Source organism: Haliotis cracherodii, unplaced genomic scaffold, assembly GCF_022045235.1.
Source record: "Haliotis cracherodii isolate W230 unplaced genomic scaffold, xgHalCrac1.p SCAF_2, whole genome shotgun sequence".
Taxonomy (NCBI): Eukaryota; Metazoa; Mollusca; class Gastropoda; order Lepetellida; family Haliotidae; genus Haliotis; species Haliotis cracherodii.
In genome coordinates, this window is record NW_027266275.1 from 47,813,195 (window position 1) to 47,830,124 (window position 16,930).

At 39.2% G+C, this 16,930-nt stretch overlaps 1 protein-coding gene across 1 annotated transcript in view; it reads left to right on the forward strand.

Annotated features, from left to right (window-relative positions):
• The window catches only part of LOC139468155 (RNA polymerase I-specific transcription initiation factor RRN3-like), a 346,794-nt gene that overhangs the window by 9,553 nt on the left and 320,311 nt on the right, over positions 1-16,930 (forward strand). The window contains exon 2 of the mRNA XM_071249934.1: positions 11,747-11,808. The gene's annotated coding sequence lies outside the window, so the exon portion shown is untranslated. The remainder of the gene's footprint in view (positions 1-11,746; positions 11,809-16,930) is intronic.

A 16,930-nucleotide genomic window follows, 5' to 3' on the forward strand; every position in this document is an offset into this window, starting at 1 on the left:
CGGACGACTCAATAACATATGACCTGGGTTTTCTGCCAGGGGAGCGACTAACACACTTTTTTGTTTTGATGGGATCTAAGCCCTGAGTACGATCCAACTATTAATTATCTTAGTTAAATTATGTGCCTTACTTATCATCACATACGGTCTGATCATGATGGATGCACAACTCTTTATAGGGAACTAAATCGGGTTATTTAATTCAATGCAATGTTTTGTTGGTTGGTATTAATATTACTCTTCCTCCTACGTAGTTTACAAGTCCAAGTGTATATGCTAAGCTCAATCTAATAACTACTTCCTTTTCTCCAGCGTTAAAAATCAGCATCCCATTCGAGTCATTATGTGTGATAATAACTCCCAAAGGCTTAAAAATTTCATCATTGAGTGGGCATACGCTGTAATACCCATCAGGTATAATAATGGGAGTGTTTTTTCTATTGTCATTATCAATTAGTATTACCGTATTCGACGTAATAAGCGCCCCGCTCTAATAATCGCCCACGTCGACATTTGCTAAGATGACCGGGAAGGCGAACGTAATTTCTAACTCTGAGGGATTGATTTTCGCCTTCCTGGGCCATAACCGCTAAGATATTGGCTAGTGAACAATCCCAATCAGCACCCCTTCCGATTGATCAATGTACACAAGACTTATTTATTCGCGTAAAATACACACTCGTGTGTTATATGCACCCTTAATTATGGGCATTTAATTCTGGAAAAATATGCTTGTCGTGCATAAACATTTCAGGCCGTCAGCATAAACCACGAAATTTATCTTTCAACTGTTTTTTTTCAACAAAATAACATTCTAATAAGAGCCCCCTATTTCTAATTTTGAGACCGCCCTGGGCGCTTATTACGTCGAATACGGTATATCATTATTATCTTTCGCACTACTTATATTGGTCCACCGTGGGTAATACGCTACATCGCATAGGGCAACTTCAAGTTCACCAGCCGAGTTATCGATAGTATGAAGCAGTTGAATAGACTGGCCTTTTGTTATTCCTGGGAGTGTAACATACATATTAAATATACAAAGATACTATATCAGAACTTAAATATGCATGTCACAATATTCCTTTACTATTTATCGTAAACTTTGAATAGTCACGACCTATTGGGCTTTCTTTTAAGGCATCATAATAATCATTTACGGTTGATTGTAAAAGTTCATCGTTAAGATTCATAAAGCTGGTTTCATCAGTACCCTCTTTGATTATACTAGTATCAGTTAAGTTATCTAGATTGAAATCATCCATTTTTATATTAAACATAAGGTTACATAATTTCAATATAACAATGTCTTCGCAATACGGACGCAAGTTAAACCCTCAACGTAGACTTCGGGATCAATTAGGGGTCAAAGCAATTCGTCAGTCTGTAACTATAACTAATAACCCAAGTACCATTGATCAGAATCAAACACTTCTGGTTCGCTTTCCTAATCTCGGCACACACGATGTGTTAGTTCCGGGAACTGCACGACTATCATTTACAATTACTTTGAATTCTACCGACGCTAGCAGAGAGCTCGTTCAGAACATAGGTCGTGCGATTGTTAAGAAAATCGCGATTAAAATTAGTGGCAATGAAGTTTTGAGTATTGACGACAGTGATGTAAATTTCTGTTACATGGATCTCTGGAGAACGGCTAAAGAACGGGAAAACTTACAGTACCAAGGTATTTGTAATCAGAACACATTGAGACTGCGTGTGGGTGCTGATAGTGGCGATAATACCGTCGTAGGAGATAAAGCTGTTGCTGATGCATTAGTTAACCGATTCTATATTCCGCTAGACTTTGAATTACTAGATAGAATACAAACTCACTTTTAATGACTACAGCAGAGTAATCAAAGCTACTGAAGATCCTAGTAGCTATTCTATTGACAATATCTCACTGGAGTATGATATGATAACAGATCCTGAATTAGCCAGACAAATTCGTAACCAGTATACCGGAAGTTTAGCCATTTTGTACGATCGCGTGCTTCGACACTGAAAGATCACCAGGAACTAAAGAGATACAACGTTGAATATCAATCTAAACGTCCCCGCTAGATCGTTGAAGGGTATTTTAATGTTGTTCGAGGACCCTTCTGAAGCATTTGCAAGAGATGCGGAGAAGTTCTACAATCCCAAGATTACAAAAGTAGAATTGACTATCAAGGACATGCCTAATCAACTATATAGTCAAGGCATGCAAGCAAATCAACAGTGGGATGAGATTAAAAAACTCCCTTCCATAAAACGAAGCCCAGAAGTTAACGCGGTCGTGAAAGATCTGTCTCTCGGGAATGTGTTCCATGAATTCCACGAAGTATGCCCTATGGCTCGACATGCGAACCACAGACGATGACCAACTACACGGCAGTGGGCGGAGAATAGAAAATGCTAGCGAGGGTGTTACTATACAGATAACGAAGCTCCAGGAAGCGGCTGGTAAATTAAACACATATTTGTACGTGATTATGGACACGCAACTTAATATACAGAATGGACGATTCGTGCAAGCAATCTGTTAATAATCTGTTACCTAAAGAACCGCACTGCGCTATTATCTGCAGGCAAACATGTTGAGGAAAAACAGCTTTTATTCTAGATATATTACAAAGTCATTATCGTGATGTTTTCATCCATATTATTATTCTGTGCCCGACTATAAGCGTTAATAAAAGATACCTATCGAGAGATTGGGTAATGAATGATCCCGGAGTTGATCCGGGTGATCGTTTACAAGACTGTTTACGAGTATGTCATGAAAAATACAAAGGAGAATCAACCCTTTTCATAATAGACGACTGCAGTGCGAGTAAAGAATTTACCAAAAAGAAAGATATGCTTTCATATTTAGCATTCTCCGGTCGACATACTCAGCATAGCATTTGGGTACTTACTCAAAAATACAATTCTGTCCTGAAAGATCTGAGAGAGCAGACCAAATGGGTAGCCCTGTTTCATTGCAAAGACCGAGATTCATTTGAGGAATTGTCTACACGAAAATAGCAAAAATATAGCATAAATAGCAACTGCTGAGCAAAAATATAGCAAATATGGCAAAATATAAAGCAAAAATATAGCCAAAATAGCAACTGCTAAGCAAATTTATAGCCAAAATAGCAACTGCTAAGGAAAATTATAGCAAATATTGGAAAAATATAGCAAAAATAGCTAAAATACGATAAATTGAACATTAGCGGTTATTATGTAATAATGTGGTTTGAAATCCTCATTCTTTCGCAACAGTTTATTATTTCGGGCTGTATTGGTTATGCCATATTTTATTATGTTAGACTTAAATATCTCCTTAGGTATTACATTATGGAATGCAATGAACTCATCGAACAAATGCTCAAAGAACCTGATAATACAGATAAATCTTTAGATAAACATAGAGAAAGACTCGCGGTAGCAGGTGCAAAATGTTCCCAATATTTTGGGGAAAATTATACCATCGAAAAAACTGATAACATGACCGACGAAGAGATTAAAAAACTGTACGCGCGTTACGAGTCTAGACTGGGATCTACCATGACTAAAACAATAGGTTCGGCTATGTTACAACTATACACAGTTCTAGCTAGTACGTTTCTTCCTATCCCGGCAGAACATCGCCCATATTTATGCAAATCTCTCGAGAAAGACCCATTCATCGAACACAAGTTTTATCATAGATCCGGAATGTTCTTAGCTCTGGTAACCACTGATTTAATAACAGCTAGGTATTGTCAATTTAAACATAAGTGCCCACTTACTAATAATGGAGACTCAAGTGACACCACAAATTGTGGAAACACAATCACAGCAAGTGAATGAGGAAATACCAGCGATTGCGAAATCACAAGCCAGAGTGACTAAGAATCCTTTGAAAATCGCAGCTGGGAGGAATGGTGCGCTAGCATATACATAATTCAAATATTGAACATAGTCGTCCGATTAAAAATTGGGCTCCCTATGCACTAGGAGTTGTTGCTATAGCGGTGGTATGGTTGTTTTATAAGACTGGAGAAGAGAAAACGTCATCCCCAATTACACAACAACAAGTTCAATTAGAGGTAAGCCCTCATAAAATGTTATAATGACTACTCCAGTTACAGATGGTAAAATGTTGGTAAATGCAACGTATCATTCAGCGGTGGTCAGCGGCTTGGCAATTGGCTATGCTCGTATGGCTAAAATGATTACTAAAGCCACACCACCTAAGCTAGATTTTAATGGTTATGATATCAGTATGATGATTCTTGATATTGGATTGGCAATGGCAACAAAAGATATGCTCATCAAACAAGGGCTTATCCCAGAAGACATAATGAAGCAATTAAACATTTGAATATTTTATATTATTGAACATTTGAATATTTTATATTCATATAAAACACTTGAATATGGCAACAATTGCGATGATGGTCGGTGGAGCTATTGGTAATGCTTTAGCTTTTTCGGGGAGTAATTTTTTATTTTCTGGTATGAGAGGAGAGGAGCAGAAAAGACATAATAAAGCATTAGAACAACTTGAAGCAGCCCAGTCACAATGGGCCAGGCGCAGAATATTAAGATTAGATTTTATTAATGTGGAACTGCGTAAGCAAGGACATTCAATTCAAACGTTTAAGGATGTTGAATCTGCCATGCACGAATACTTCCTTGTTTATAGAAAGAAACTTGACCCAATACCGAGACCAACAATAAGAGATAGTATTTATAATGTTTGGGTTATCAATCATTGCTATTTTTAGCTACACAATGACTACGCATAAACCATGATCTATGTCAGGCAGAGTCTTATCAGCTATTGTAAACCTATAGAAAGTGTGTTCTGTGTTGTGATTGGCTAATTTGGGTCACATGACCAAATGTCAAAGGGTGAAAATATGATTTGCATTCCCTGAAGCAAGCGACCGAATCACTGTGCATTTTTTGTATACTAATTAACAATGGACGCAAATTGAAATACGAAATTAACATTCATAACAAATATTTTGATTTTCTCTATTCATGGGAAATATTGGGATTTTTAATTTTTAATTAAAAAAAATTAGAATGAAATAATTACCAAAATCACAATCACCATAGCGACTAACGCGCACCTGGCCAATCCTCAGATATCACTGTTCTGTATATCAAACGGCATAAAAAAAATTCCAAGACCAAGCCAATTCTTCAAGAAATGTGTGCATATAATTTAACGAAAAATAATATCTATTTTGGTTAAGGTTTATCGTCAGTTTTAGTTATAAAATAAATGAAACGGCTATTCATGGACACTATTTATATGAACTTATAATATTGACTATTACACTCCCTAGAAATACATACAAGATTAAATGTAAATGTACCTGTCACATGTACACTTGTTCAAATTAAAGAAATATCGTATACGACAGTAAAAACTTATCAATTTCATTTGTGAACATTGTTCAAACAAACAGGAGATTATCAAACGTTCATATATGTTGTGGCTTATATCTCCGTATGATATCATATTGAACATTGATTTAATATCCAAAGTGAAATAAATTGTGTGAAAAAAATGTACAAAAGATATGCAAGATCTACATCATGAAACAGTAAAAAGCAGTTAACAATGATCGTGTGTACTTTCATTCAAGGACCTTCACCTCAGAGAAATTACCAAATATGTACAACAAATATGTTGAAGTTTGACATCACTACCAGTGACCAAATTTTACAAAATGGGTTGTTGACAGTCAACAGTGCGCGGTTTTTACGAGGGGACTTTACGTGGATTCAGGGTTTGTATATACATAAATGTGACATGTTAGTAATCAGAATCATTCTGACAATCTGTGCACTGTTTTTTGTTGTTGTATTTCTCATTGAAACCAACGTAAATAGTCAGAAATTCTGATAAATACTGTTTTCTTTGTGCGTGATTTTGCGTCAGTTATGGCGTCACACAGGACGGGAACTTTGACAAGTTCTGTTGAAAATATCAAATTATTGCAATGTATATATGTTTAATTCCCTAATTCTTCCCGTGTATATTCTGAAAATGCAGATCTCGAGCCAGTGTACTCAATGAATAGACAAATGGCTTTGTTTACGTTTCCAACGTGCAGTTTTTTCAGCGTTCGTTTTCACACCTCATTTATTTTGCTTCATTACATCTAGACACTTTGTATTGGTGACAAAGACCATTTGGCATTTGATTCTAAAATGTATGAGGAATTCAAGGATGTAGGTATCGCAGCTGAATTACATGTGATGGTATTTGCGTCTCATTACCGGTGTACGTTAATTACCAAAATCACAATCACCATAGCAACAACAGAACGTTCGATGTTGACGGCTCACAACCGAGTAAGTACGAGGTGTTAAAGAGTGAGCATGTTTTTTTCTAAATAAAACAATAGGTTTACAATATCGATAAATAATATGTGTGTGTCTATTTCCGGGATTTTATCGAGTATTTGCATCTTGGAAATTTTGGTACTAGAAGTGTATATTTATCACAATGGCGAGAAGCACATCAAGATGTAAATTCATACGCATTGGCCAATCACAAATTTGTGGAAAGAGCTGTATGTCGGATTTTTGTGGAATCCATTCCATTGCAATTAGAAAAGGGCATATTAATTATTCGTGTTCTGTATGTGGGATTGGGGTCAAAGGTAGTTACTGTTTATGAAAGAAACACGGTGCTGACAAGAAACAATTTCAAATTATTTATGAGAGGAAAAAGGCTTACCGAAATGAGATAAATAGATTGGGTAGAATTCAAACCAATCAGAGATTAGTTCACATTTATTTATATATCACAATGACTTATGTTGTCAGAGAGCTGAAAGCTTTGGCAAAGCAACATGGTCTACGTGGATATTCTCGAATGAGAAAAGCTGAATCGATTGATTTACTTGGTTTGGAATACAAAAAAACCCAGACTGTTAGAAAACTCAAAGCTCAGTGGGCTGAGAGGTTATTCTCTAATGAGAAAAGCTGAATTGATCGATTTACTGGATAATAATCAACCCGATGATGTTGATAAAAATAATCAACCAGTTGATGAGTCAAAATTTGTACCCACAACCGGCGTTGGTTAATATCTAAGAGGTTGGAAGATGGATATTAATTCCAACATGAATGTTAATGATGTTAAGCCCATCGTATTGAGCAAAATTAACGAGGAATTAGATGATTTAAATAGTATAAAATACAAGCTGACGGTTAAAATGTCATTGAGTAAAAGTAACGCAGACGATAGCATTGAATATACCGAACCTTACTTCAGGGGCAACCAGGAAGTTATAACCAAATCTTAGTCTATAAGCACATCATTAGATGCATCAATTCAGCGGATACAAGAAACTTCAGAACGCTGGACTAATAGAGGTTCGGGTTGGGGTGTGGATAAAATAGATAGTTTATATTTAGATATAGCAAATTATATGCCTTTCAAAGGTGGATCTTATATAGATTTACCCCCGTATTATAAAAAGAAAAAAGCCATGATTAATGTAAAAAATAAAGGTTATGACTGTTTCAGAATAATGATAAGATCTTCATTGTTCCCTGTAGACAAAAATCCGGATAGATCTTCCAGCTATCCCCAAAATGATGGACTCAACTTTGATGTTATAGACGAACCTACACCAATCTCACAAACTGATAAGGCGGAAAAGCAAAATGATTTAGCTGTAAATGTTTTCGGACATTCTTCTAAAGGAATTGTTGTACACAGGATAAGCTCCGCCCCAGAACATATTCCCAGAATCAGTTCATTTCTGATCGAAAAAGATGGAAAATATCATTATACATGGATAAAGAGTTTAAACAGGCTATTATACGATCAAACAAAACATGCTAGAAAGAAATATTTATGCGAAAGATGCCTACATGGGTACAGCAGACAAGATCTATTAGAAGCGCATAAAGAAGACTGTAGAGGTGTTGGACAGACTGCTATCAGGATTGATATGCCTAAAGAGGGGAAAAATGTATTAAAATTTGAACATTATTGTAATCAAATGCCTCTACCGTACGTAATTTACGCCGACTTTGAAGCACTTATCAAACCTATAGAAAATACGGAACACAATACTGATAGTAATTTTATGAACAAAACTCAAGAACATATTCCTTGTGGGTTTGGATATATAGTTGTAAGGTATGATGTGAAAACAAACCCGCCCATGATTTACACAGGTCCCGATGCAGCAGGAAAGTTCCTAGAATATCTACAAAATGAAGAGAGAATAATCAGGGAAAATTTATCGTGTAAGAAACCAATGTGTATGACGAGGAATGATTGGAGGGCCTATAAGAAGTCAACCAGTTGTCATGTTTGTAATAAACCTCTGAATGGGGATTCTGTAAGAGATCATTGCCACGTCAAGGGTAATTATCGGGGAGCCACGCATGACGAGTGTAACTTGAAACTAAAAATGAATTCTCAAACAATACCTATCCCCGTTGTGTTTCACAACTTTAGAGGATATGATTCACATCTCATTATGCAATGTAAGAATTTAGGCGATTATCACGATCTGTACTTAAAAACTGATGTACTGTTACTCGCCGATATATTCGAGATATTTAGAAAGACATGTTTAAAACAATACGGCTTGGATCCGGCATGGTACTATTCTAGTCCCGGACTATCGTGGGATGCATTGTTGAAGAAGACCAGTGTAGAAGTAAAATTACTCACATTACGATATGCACTTGTTTATTAAGAAAGGATTAAGAGGTGGTATATCAATGGTAGCAAAAAGGTATTCTAAGGCTAATAATAAATTAGTGGAAGGATATGATCCGAGTAAACCCGACACTCACATATTATATCTTGACGCCAACAATTTGTACGGATGGGCTATGAGTCAACCTTTACCCACGGGCGGGTTTGAGTGGGTTGATGTGAATGGTATCGATGTGGATGATATCCCCACAGATTCCGATAAAGGGTACATACTAGAATGTGACTTGGAATATCCAAATTCGTTACATAAAGACCATAACAGTTATCCGCTAGCTCCTGAAAGATTAATGGTGAATAAAGATTGGATGTCGGAATATCAACACTACTTGGATGGGTAATACTAGGTTAGCTAACGTAGAAAAACTCATACCAAATTTGATGGATAAGACAAAATATATAGCTCACTACAGAAATCTCCAGTTATATCTATCGTTAGGTATGAAACTAAAGAAAATACGAAGAGTTCTAAAGTTTGATCAAAGCCCTTTGGTGGAGCCCTACATAAGGCTGAACACAGATTTAAGAAAGATAGCTACCAGCGATTTCAAAAAGAATCTATATAAGCTCATGAATAACTCAGTATTTGGTAAAACTATGGAGAATCTAAGGAAGCGTTTAGATCTCGTAGTAGCTGGCATGGGACTCGGTGTAGCTGGTGTCGGTTTACTATCAACTATAATCGCCGCGCCTCTCGTGCTTGGCATGGAAATAACCACCGGAGTCTCAGGACTGGCAGGAATAGCGATAAAATTCATTTCTCGTAGGTTACAAAAGAAAGCATTAAAACACGATAGTATTCGGATACTTGCCGAAGCAAAGTTGAACAGCATTGAGGATCATATTTCGACAGCAATGGTCGATTGTAAGATATCCGAGGATGAGTTTCGTTTAGTGTTGTCAGAACTCACCAAATACAATGAAATGAAGCAGGAGATTCGATCAAAATCTCGTAAGACCACTGGTATTAGCGAAGACGAGAAAAAAAAATTCATAGAACATGGGAGGCAACAAGCGCGTCAATTATTCCGTGCCAAAACCAAAGAACTGGTTGGAGATTAAAAATAAATTGCTTACTATCGTTTGATCACATTTAGACAAATGCTTACATAAATATATATAATAATGGAAAAAACTATTAAATGGAGAGAATTACCACAAGGTTTTTATAATATCAGTGATGTCAAACCAACCAAATACGGTAATCAATTGTTTCTTATCAATTTACAAGAAGAGTGTAGTTATATAGTCTGGTCTCCTAGTAAAATGAACGAAGAACTTAATAAAAATGTTGAATATCGCTTTATTGATAAAAATAATGAAGAATATTTTTATTACCATTTAGGCTCATCTAAAGCAATGATTGGCCCCAGGTATTGGTGAGCTAGAGCCAAACTCATGACTATCGTTGAATCGCATCATCATTTTGGCATAAAAAAATGCCACCTATAGTAGCAGTATAGGTATATAAATCCGGCTCCAGTGGAAGTGAGCCAGAACCATCATTACCTATAAAAATTTATATCATAGACTCCAGGTGGTGGTGAGCTGGAGTCAATTTAGTTTAATCTCATGACTATCGTTGAATCGCATAACCATTTTGGCATAAAAAATGCCACCTGTAGTAGCAGTATAGGTATATGAATCCAGCTCCAGTGGAAGTGAGCCAGAACCATCATTACCTATACTACTATACCTTTCCAATATCCTCGTGGGCTATAGTAAATTTTATTCATTATTAATTAATATTGATGTTTCTTTTGATACGACTCATGACGATCGTTGAATCGCATCATCAAATCCCTCTGTAGTAGTGGTATAGGTATATAAATATGTCTCCAGTGTAAGTGAGCTAGAATCCCCATTACCTATACTACTCTGCCTGACCTTGGTCACCGTCTGTGGACTCACTACCCTTTTAAACTGTAGAGACAAAAGGCAAACTGTGGAATAGTCAGAAGCATCCTTACCCATCACTTTACACATGAGATCATGGATTTCCTTTGCTTTGCATCCCAATTTGTTACGGAACTTTATTACAGCGCATTGTTTGTGACCACCCTGAGGTGAATGAAGCCACCACATCTAACTTATTGTTGTGTCTGTGGAACTTTTGTTATGACACGTGTCAACCTGATGTTATGACACGTGTCTGTCTGTCTCTCTGTCTGTCTGTCTGTCTGTCGGTCATTGCTGACCGTAGACTATCTATAGTCTGTTTTAGATTATGTACATAGAGAATAGGAGATTACTCCACGAACAGGCCCTGAAGTCCTTTAGCATTAACTTGGCCAACATGTTGTTTACAATAGCAGTGTCACTTGAAGCGAAATTCAAATGGGATTAGGGCTGATTATGTATCAAACTGTGCAATTGATACGTATGATGATATCTTGCTCCCGATCCGATATGTATCACAATACTTGCATGAGCTCTTATCTGTGTTGCGTAAGCCCTCTTTTTTATAGGCAGGCCTGCCAAGTACCTGGCACTATGACGATTTACAGGTGGCAGTGTCAAGCATGGAGCAAAGGAAGAAAACATTTACTTTTTGGTGTAACAGTTATTAAAGTGATGCAAGAATTAATATTTTTAACTTAGTTTGCAACTGTGATCGATACTTGTATCAAGAAGTAAAACATCAAGATGCACTGATACATTGGTGTATCTTACCAGTAGCCTCTGTTTGTGTATCAAATTTGTTGTTTAGTTGCTCATGTAGCTTAAAGTCGACTGAACACAGTCACTGAGGTTTTTTCAGTGTACTGAGTTGTGATCTTGAATTAAAATTACAGGGTGCTTACTACAAATTACTTAAAATTTATCAGATTTGTTTTTCTATTTATTTTCAGTTACTTATAGATTAAATACATATCTCTGTGTAAAATTTGGAAATTATCATCATTAAAGACATAGTTATTTAGATTAGTTTGTAAACATGGTCAGACTGGAGCCGTGCAGCCGTGGTGACATGGCCATATAGTCAAGAAATAGTTTACACTCACTCCACTCTCATCTCTTCAGCTCAAGCAGCCTGTACTGATCCCCTTTCCAGCCCAAGCCTTGAACTTGTTATCGCAACAGAGGTATGTATGTAATCTATAAGTAACTAAAATTATACATGCATGTGCTTTGTTAAGCGTATGTTTGTAGGCTAATGTTTTTGTTTGGATACGAAAATCGCCAATGAATTGTGACACATGAGTACTTCAAATGACTGTTAGCATAGTTGGGATGGCTTTTGTTGGTGAGACATTTTCTGTCCTGTATATGTAAATCTTGCATCCTTCATTTGTAAGGGGATAGGCATTTATATTTTACCTTTTCCTGACTCATACTAATTGTTTACCTTGTCTCATTTCAAAAAAGTTAGTAGAAACTTCCGATGCTGTGTTCCAGGAGAACAGAAAGCCAACTGCACCCCTGAGCCGTGCAGAGGCACCAGAAGCACGTGACCAAGCTGGTACCTCTTCACTTTGTCATTTTCAACAGAGTAGTTGGGAAAAAAATTCTGTTCTCTGTAAACCAAGCCATCCTATCAAAATTGTCCGATTTTTTAACTTATCCTGCATTACTTCTTGACAGAAAGAATAGCTCTTGCTGAAGAAGAAGTTGTTCCAACTGGTTGTGTGGCTAATCCCATCAAGTGACCACGAAGTGATGATGTCACATATCATCACATTACTGCTGTCACTCAGAGAGAACAATCACCTTTTTTGAGCTCTCAGCTTTATCAATTACAATCTTTTCCGTGTTGTTATTACACTATTGTTTTATGTGAACTGTATCCTTCCTATGGTTTGTGTCTTTATATATTACATATATATTTTACTTATCCTGCTTTACTCCTTAATACATTTACTGCTTGTTCTTGACAGAGAGAAAGAGTTGTGTGAAGATCCTGCTTGAAGAAGTTGTTTCAACTAGCTGAGAGGCCAATCCGATCACACAGCTCCCACGTGACCAAGGAAGTGTAACGTCATGGCTCTTCACATTACTGCTGTCACTGACAGAAGGAAGACCTGTTTTTGATCTGAGTCATAAAACTTGTGCAGGTCGCCCTGACATCGATCGGTTCGCCACCAGCCAGACCTTCATATCGCTGGTACTGGATCCCCTGGCTTGGGCGTGTCGATGCCTTCAGCACCCCCTAGGAAGGATTAATGACATATGCCTTTCCACCTCCTGTACTACTTCCCAGTGTACTCCAAAAGATCAGGACGTCCATCTACAGAGAGTGTTAAACGCAAAGGGTTACTCGACCAGAGCGGCAAAGGCCATCACAATGGCACATTGTCTGTCCACCAGGAGCCTGTATGATGACAAGTGGCTGTCTTCTGAGTGTTTTTGCAAGGAAAATCATCAAGATCCGGCCACTTTGGATGCAAATTCTTTTGCAATTCATGTGGCAGTAGCCCATGGAGCAGTTGTATCCTGCTCCCACGCCTACACCTATGTTTCAGACACCTGCTTCAGTTACATCTACTGCACAGATTTTACCATCTATGCTGGCGAATAACATATATAATCAATACCCATTGTGCATCACAATACAGCATATTCATCGTTGAGTAGTACCAGTACACATGCGCATACTTGGACATCGACGCATGACTCCTATTCACCAGGCAGTTCATCTAAGCCGTCGGTCAGAGGTAGTTCTACACGTTGGAATAGAAGTCGCTCACCATCTAGACATACACGTCAACATCGTTCTGATTCGTCGGACTATTCTAATGGTGAAGAGGGAGCTTCCTCGACAGAATGGAATACTCATTCGGTCTGGCACAAGTTCTTGATTGGGTAGCGCCTCATTTCAGTACCTTCCCCGGGTAACAGGGTGGATAAAAAAGATACTATATGGACACATCCTATGTCGATTCTGGTCGACCCTATGATGACCGAAATGATAAGATCTTTGGATGAGGACTTTTCCAGGCTGACACTTACACCGTCATTTAAGCCACTCAAGTTTAGGAAGGATGAATTTCCTATCCATGGTTTTGAGGCAGCAGACCAGGCACATAGTTTGGATCAGGATATACAGAGAATGGCAGGCCCGCAAGGCCTACTACTCTTAAGGTTCAGGATACCAGAGTTGCGTTTATTGAAAAGGAAATTCGAAGGGTATTAAAACCTAAAACCGGGAGAGCAGGATCTGTCAGAGGATAACCCTAACCTACTAGATCATCTCCAAACTATACTTGATTTTCAACAGCGTCAGATTGACCACATGAGAAATCACTCTAAAGCTGCGTTGGCAGAATAACTGTCACAGAGAGGCTTGGCTATTTATCCCTATCTTCTTTGGATTCAGAGTTTAAGTGCAGGTTGTTATGTCAACCTTGGTCCTCCGCGTCTCTGTTTAATTAACAGATTAAGGACACGCATGCCAAAGTTTCCAGTTGTGCTAGGGATGAGACGTCACTAAAGGCTTTGGAGCACGTTTCTCACAGTTTATCCCAGCAATCAGGCAAGTCAGGCACTTACAGGCCTTGACGTGAGTCTATCAAGGAAGGCCAGGCGCAGGATCCCTTTCGTGGGAAAGGGTGTGGCAGAGGGAAACCTCAAGGTTCTTATCAATCCTGGTGTGGTACATACCACAGTAGGGGAAGTGATAAGAGGGGTAAACACTGAGGTGTTGGACAGTCACGACTGGGATCTCCCGCCCCCAGTTGTCCCAATTGTCGATACCCCCGTAGGTGGGAGACTGGATCGATTTTGGAAGAACTTGAGCATCCTTGAGGACGATTACGTTCTCAAGGTACTATGTCACGGTTACCTTCTGTACACAGAGGTGGTTCAACAGTTGACCATGGCTCCTCTTCCTTGGAATTATCCAAGGAGGCAAAATCTGCTATCAAAGGCCAATAAAGACATTCTGTTGGTAAAGAGAGCTGTAGAGATTGTACACACCGGGTTTTTATTCCCACATCTTCCTGGTACCCAATAAGGGCTCAGACAAGATGAGAATGATACACAATCTCTCTGTTTTCAACAAACATTACCTGAAGCGTCCACCCTGTTTCCACCTCACCGCGTTGAGACTACTCAGAACCAGCATAAAGGTATTTGATTCCTTGATCTCGATCTGCGGGATGCACATCTGCATATACCAATCCATCCCTCCCACTGCAGGTTCCTCAGATTCCTGTTCAATGGGGTTCACTACCAGTTGGCTGTGCTCCCATTTGGCATTTCAGTGGCCCCGTGGCTATTTACACGAGTAATGAAGCCCATAACTGCGTTTCTACACCTGAGGAACATTTGGTTTGAGTCGTATGTAGCGACTGTGTCCTGAGTCATCAACACATGCAGACGTTAGTACGCCACCAGGATTTCTCCAGAAGGCTACTATATCAACTGGGATGGATTATCAACGAGGCCAAGTCGGAGTTAACTCCATCCTATCGACTTCAGTACATAGGAGGCCTGTTCCAAACAGACCAGGATCTCCTATCCGTTACGATGAACAGATGGTGCAAGATTTTACCCCTACTGTCAACTGCTCTTTATCAACCATGCACACTTCACCAATGGCAAGTGTTGTTAGGGTTACTCACCTCAGCCGAGGATCAAACCAACAGAGGCTGATTACAATTACACCCAATTCAACATTTCCTGATTCCTTACATCAGGCATCAGGATCAGCTCAAGGCCATCATTCTACTAAGGCCTTACCTCATTTTGTGGACGGTAGAGTCAAATGTCGTAGGAGGAGTCTATTTATCCGGGTTATCCCAGAATCTACACCTGTTTGTAGATGCCTCCCTTCAGGGGTGGGGTGCTCACCTGCAAGGCCAGACAGCCTCAGGGCTATGGTCAGGCGCTCATCGAAAGAGGCACACAACAACTTGGAGTTGGAAGCACATTGGCAGAATCAACTACAGTCACCCCAACTCGAAGACAGATTTTTTCATCTTGTGGATTGCCTGCAACTACAGTTCATAGTTCAGCACATCCCCGGATGTCAAAACATTCTGGCTGATGCTTTATCACATCCAGACAGGGTGGCTCCCTCTGAGTGGTAACTTCACACAGAAGCATTCCAGTTACTGCTTCAGAAGTTCGGGCAACCAAACATCAACCTGTTTGCAACTTGCCAAAATTACCAACTCACGACATATGTCTCCCTGTTGCCGGATGCGCCGTACACTTTTCCGCCACTAGTTTTACTTCCCTGGGTAATACAAAAGATCAAGAAGACAAGGAGACGTGCTCTGACTTTGGTGGCCGGCGAGTGGGTGGTTCATCGAGCTCAGAAATTTAGCAGAAGACGATCCACTTCCCCTCCCACAGTGGTCCAACCTACTTATCCACCCTCACAGCAAATTGCCTCATCCAACACCAGACAGGTTTTGTCTGCACGGATGGTTTGTCTTAAAAAGGTGTTAAGTGCAAAGGTCTATTTGGCATGGGCAGCAAAAGCTATAATGTTAGCTCATCGTCCTTCTACCAGAGGTCTATACGATGATAAGTGAGGATCGTTTGAAATGTTTTGCAAGGCAAAAAGTCAAGACCCTACAACTGTGTCCCCACAGTTCTTAGCTGAATACCTCCTACATCTGCGTACCCAAAGATACTTGAAAGGTAGCACCATAACTACGTACTTGGTTGCACTTAATTCAGTTTTGGCCGCAAGATGACTAAGGTCACGGAACTACAGGCCCTATTACGCTCATTCAGGCTTTAGGATCAGAAGGCCAAGTTCCACTTGAACGTGGTACTTCACGATTTGCGAGGATCCCCCCTTCAAGCCCCTCTATGCATCCTCATTTTATGACCTCACCAAGAAAACAGTATTTCTCTTGGCAGTAGCCGCGGTGGCATGGGTGAGCGAACTACATGCGATTGACATCGCCCTGGTTCGTTTGGAGAATGGGACACACGGAGCTGTGCATCTCCGGTTGTGCTTGGACTTTATTGCAAAGAATCAGTTACCAAAGAATCGTTCCTTCGCCATTCCACCAATATCGACTATTGTGGGAAGTGAAGATGAGGGTGAACTTCTATTATGTCAGGTACGGGCACTGCAAATTTTCATCCCCCGTTCTTAGGCGTGGTTCGAGGAAGCGGTTATTTATACCCGTGTCTACTACGTCCACGACTGAAATTAGTCGCAACACCATATCTCTATGGTTACGTGTAATCATCCTTCGGGCTTATTGGATCACCAGTCTGGATCCGCTGAGAGTGAATAATCCTCAT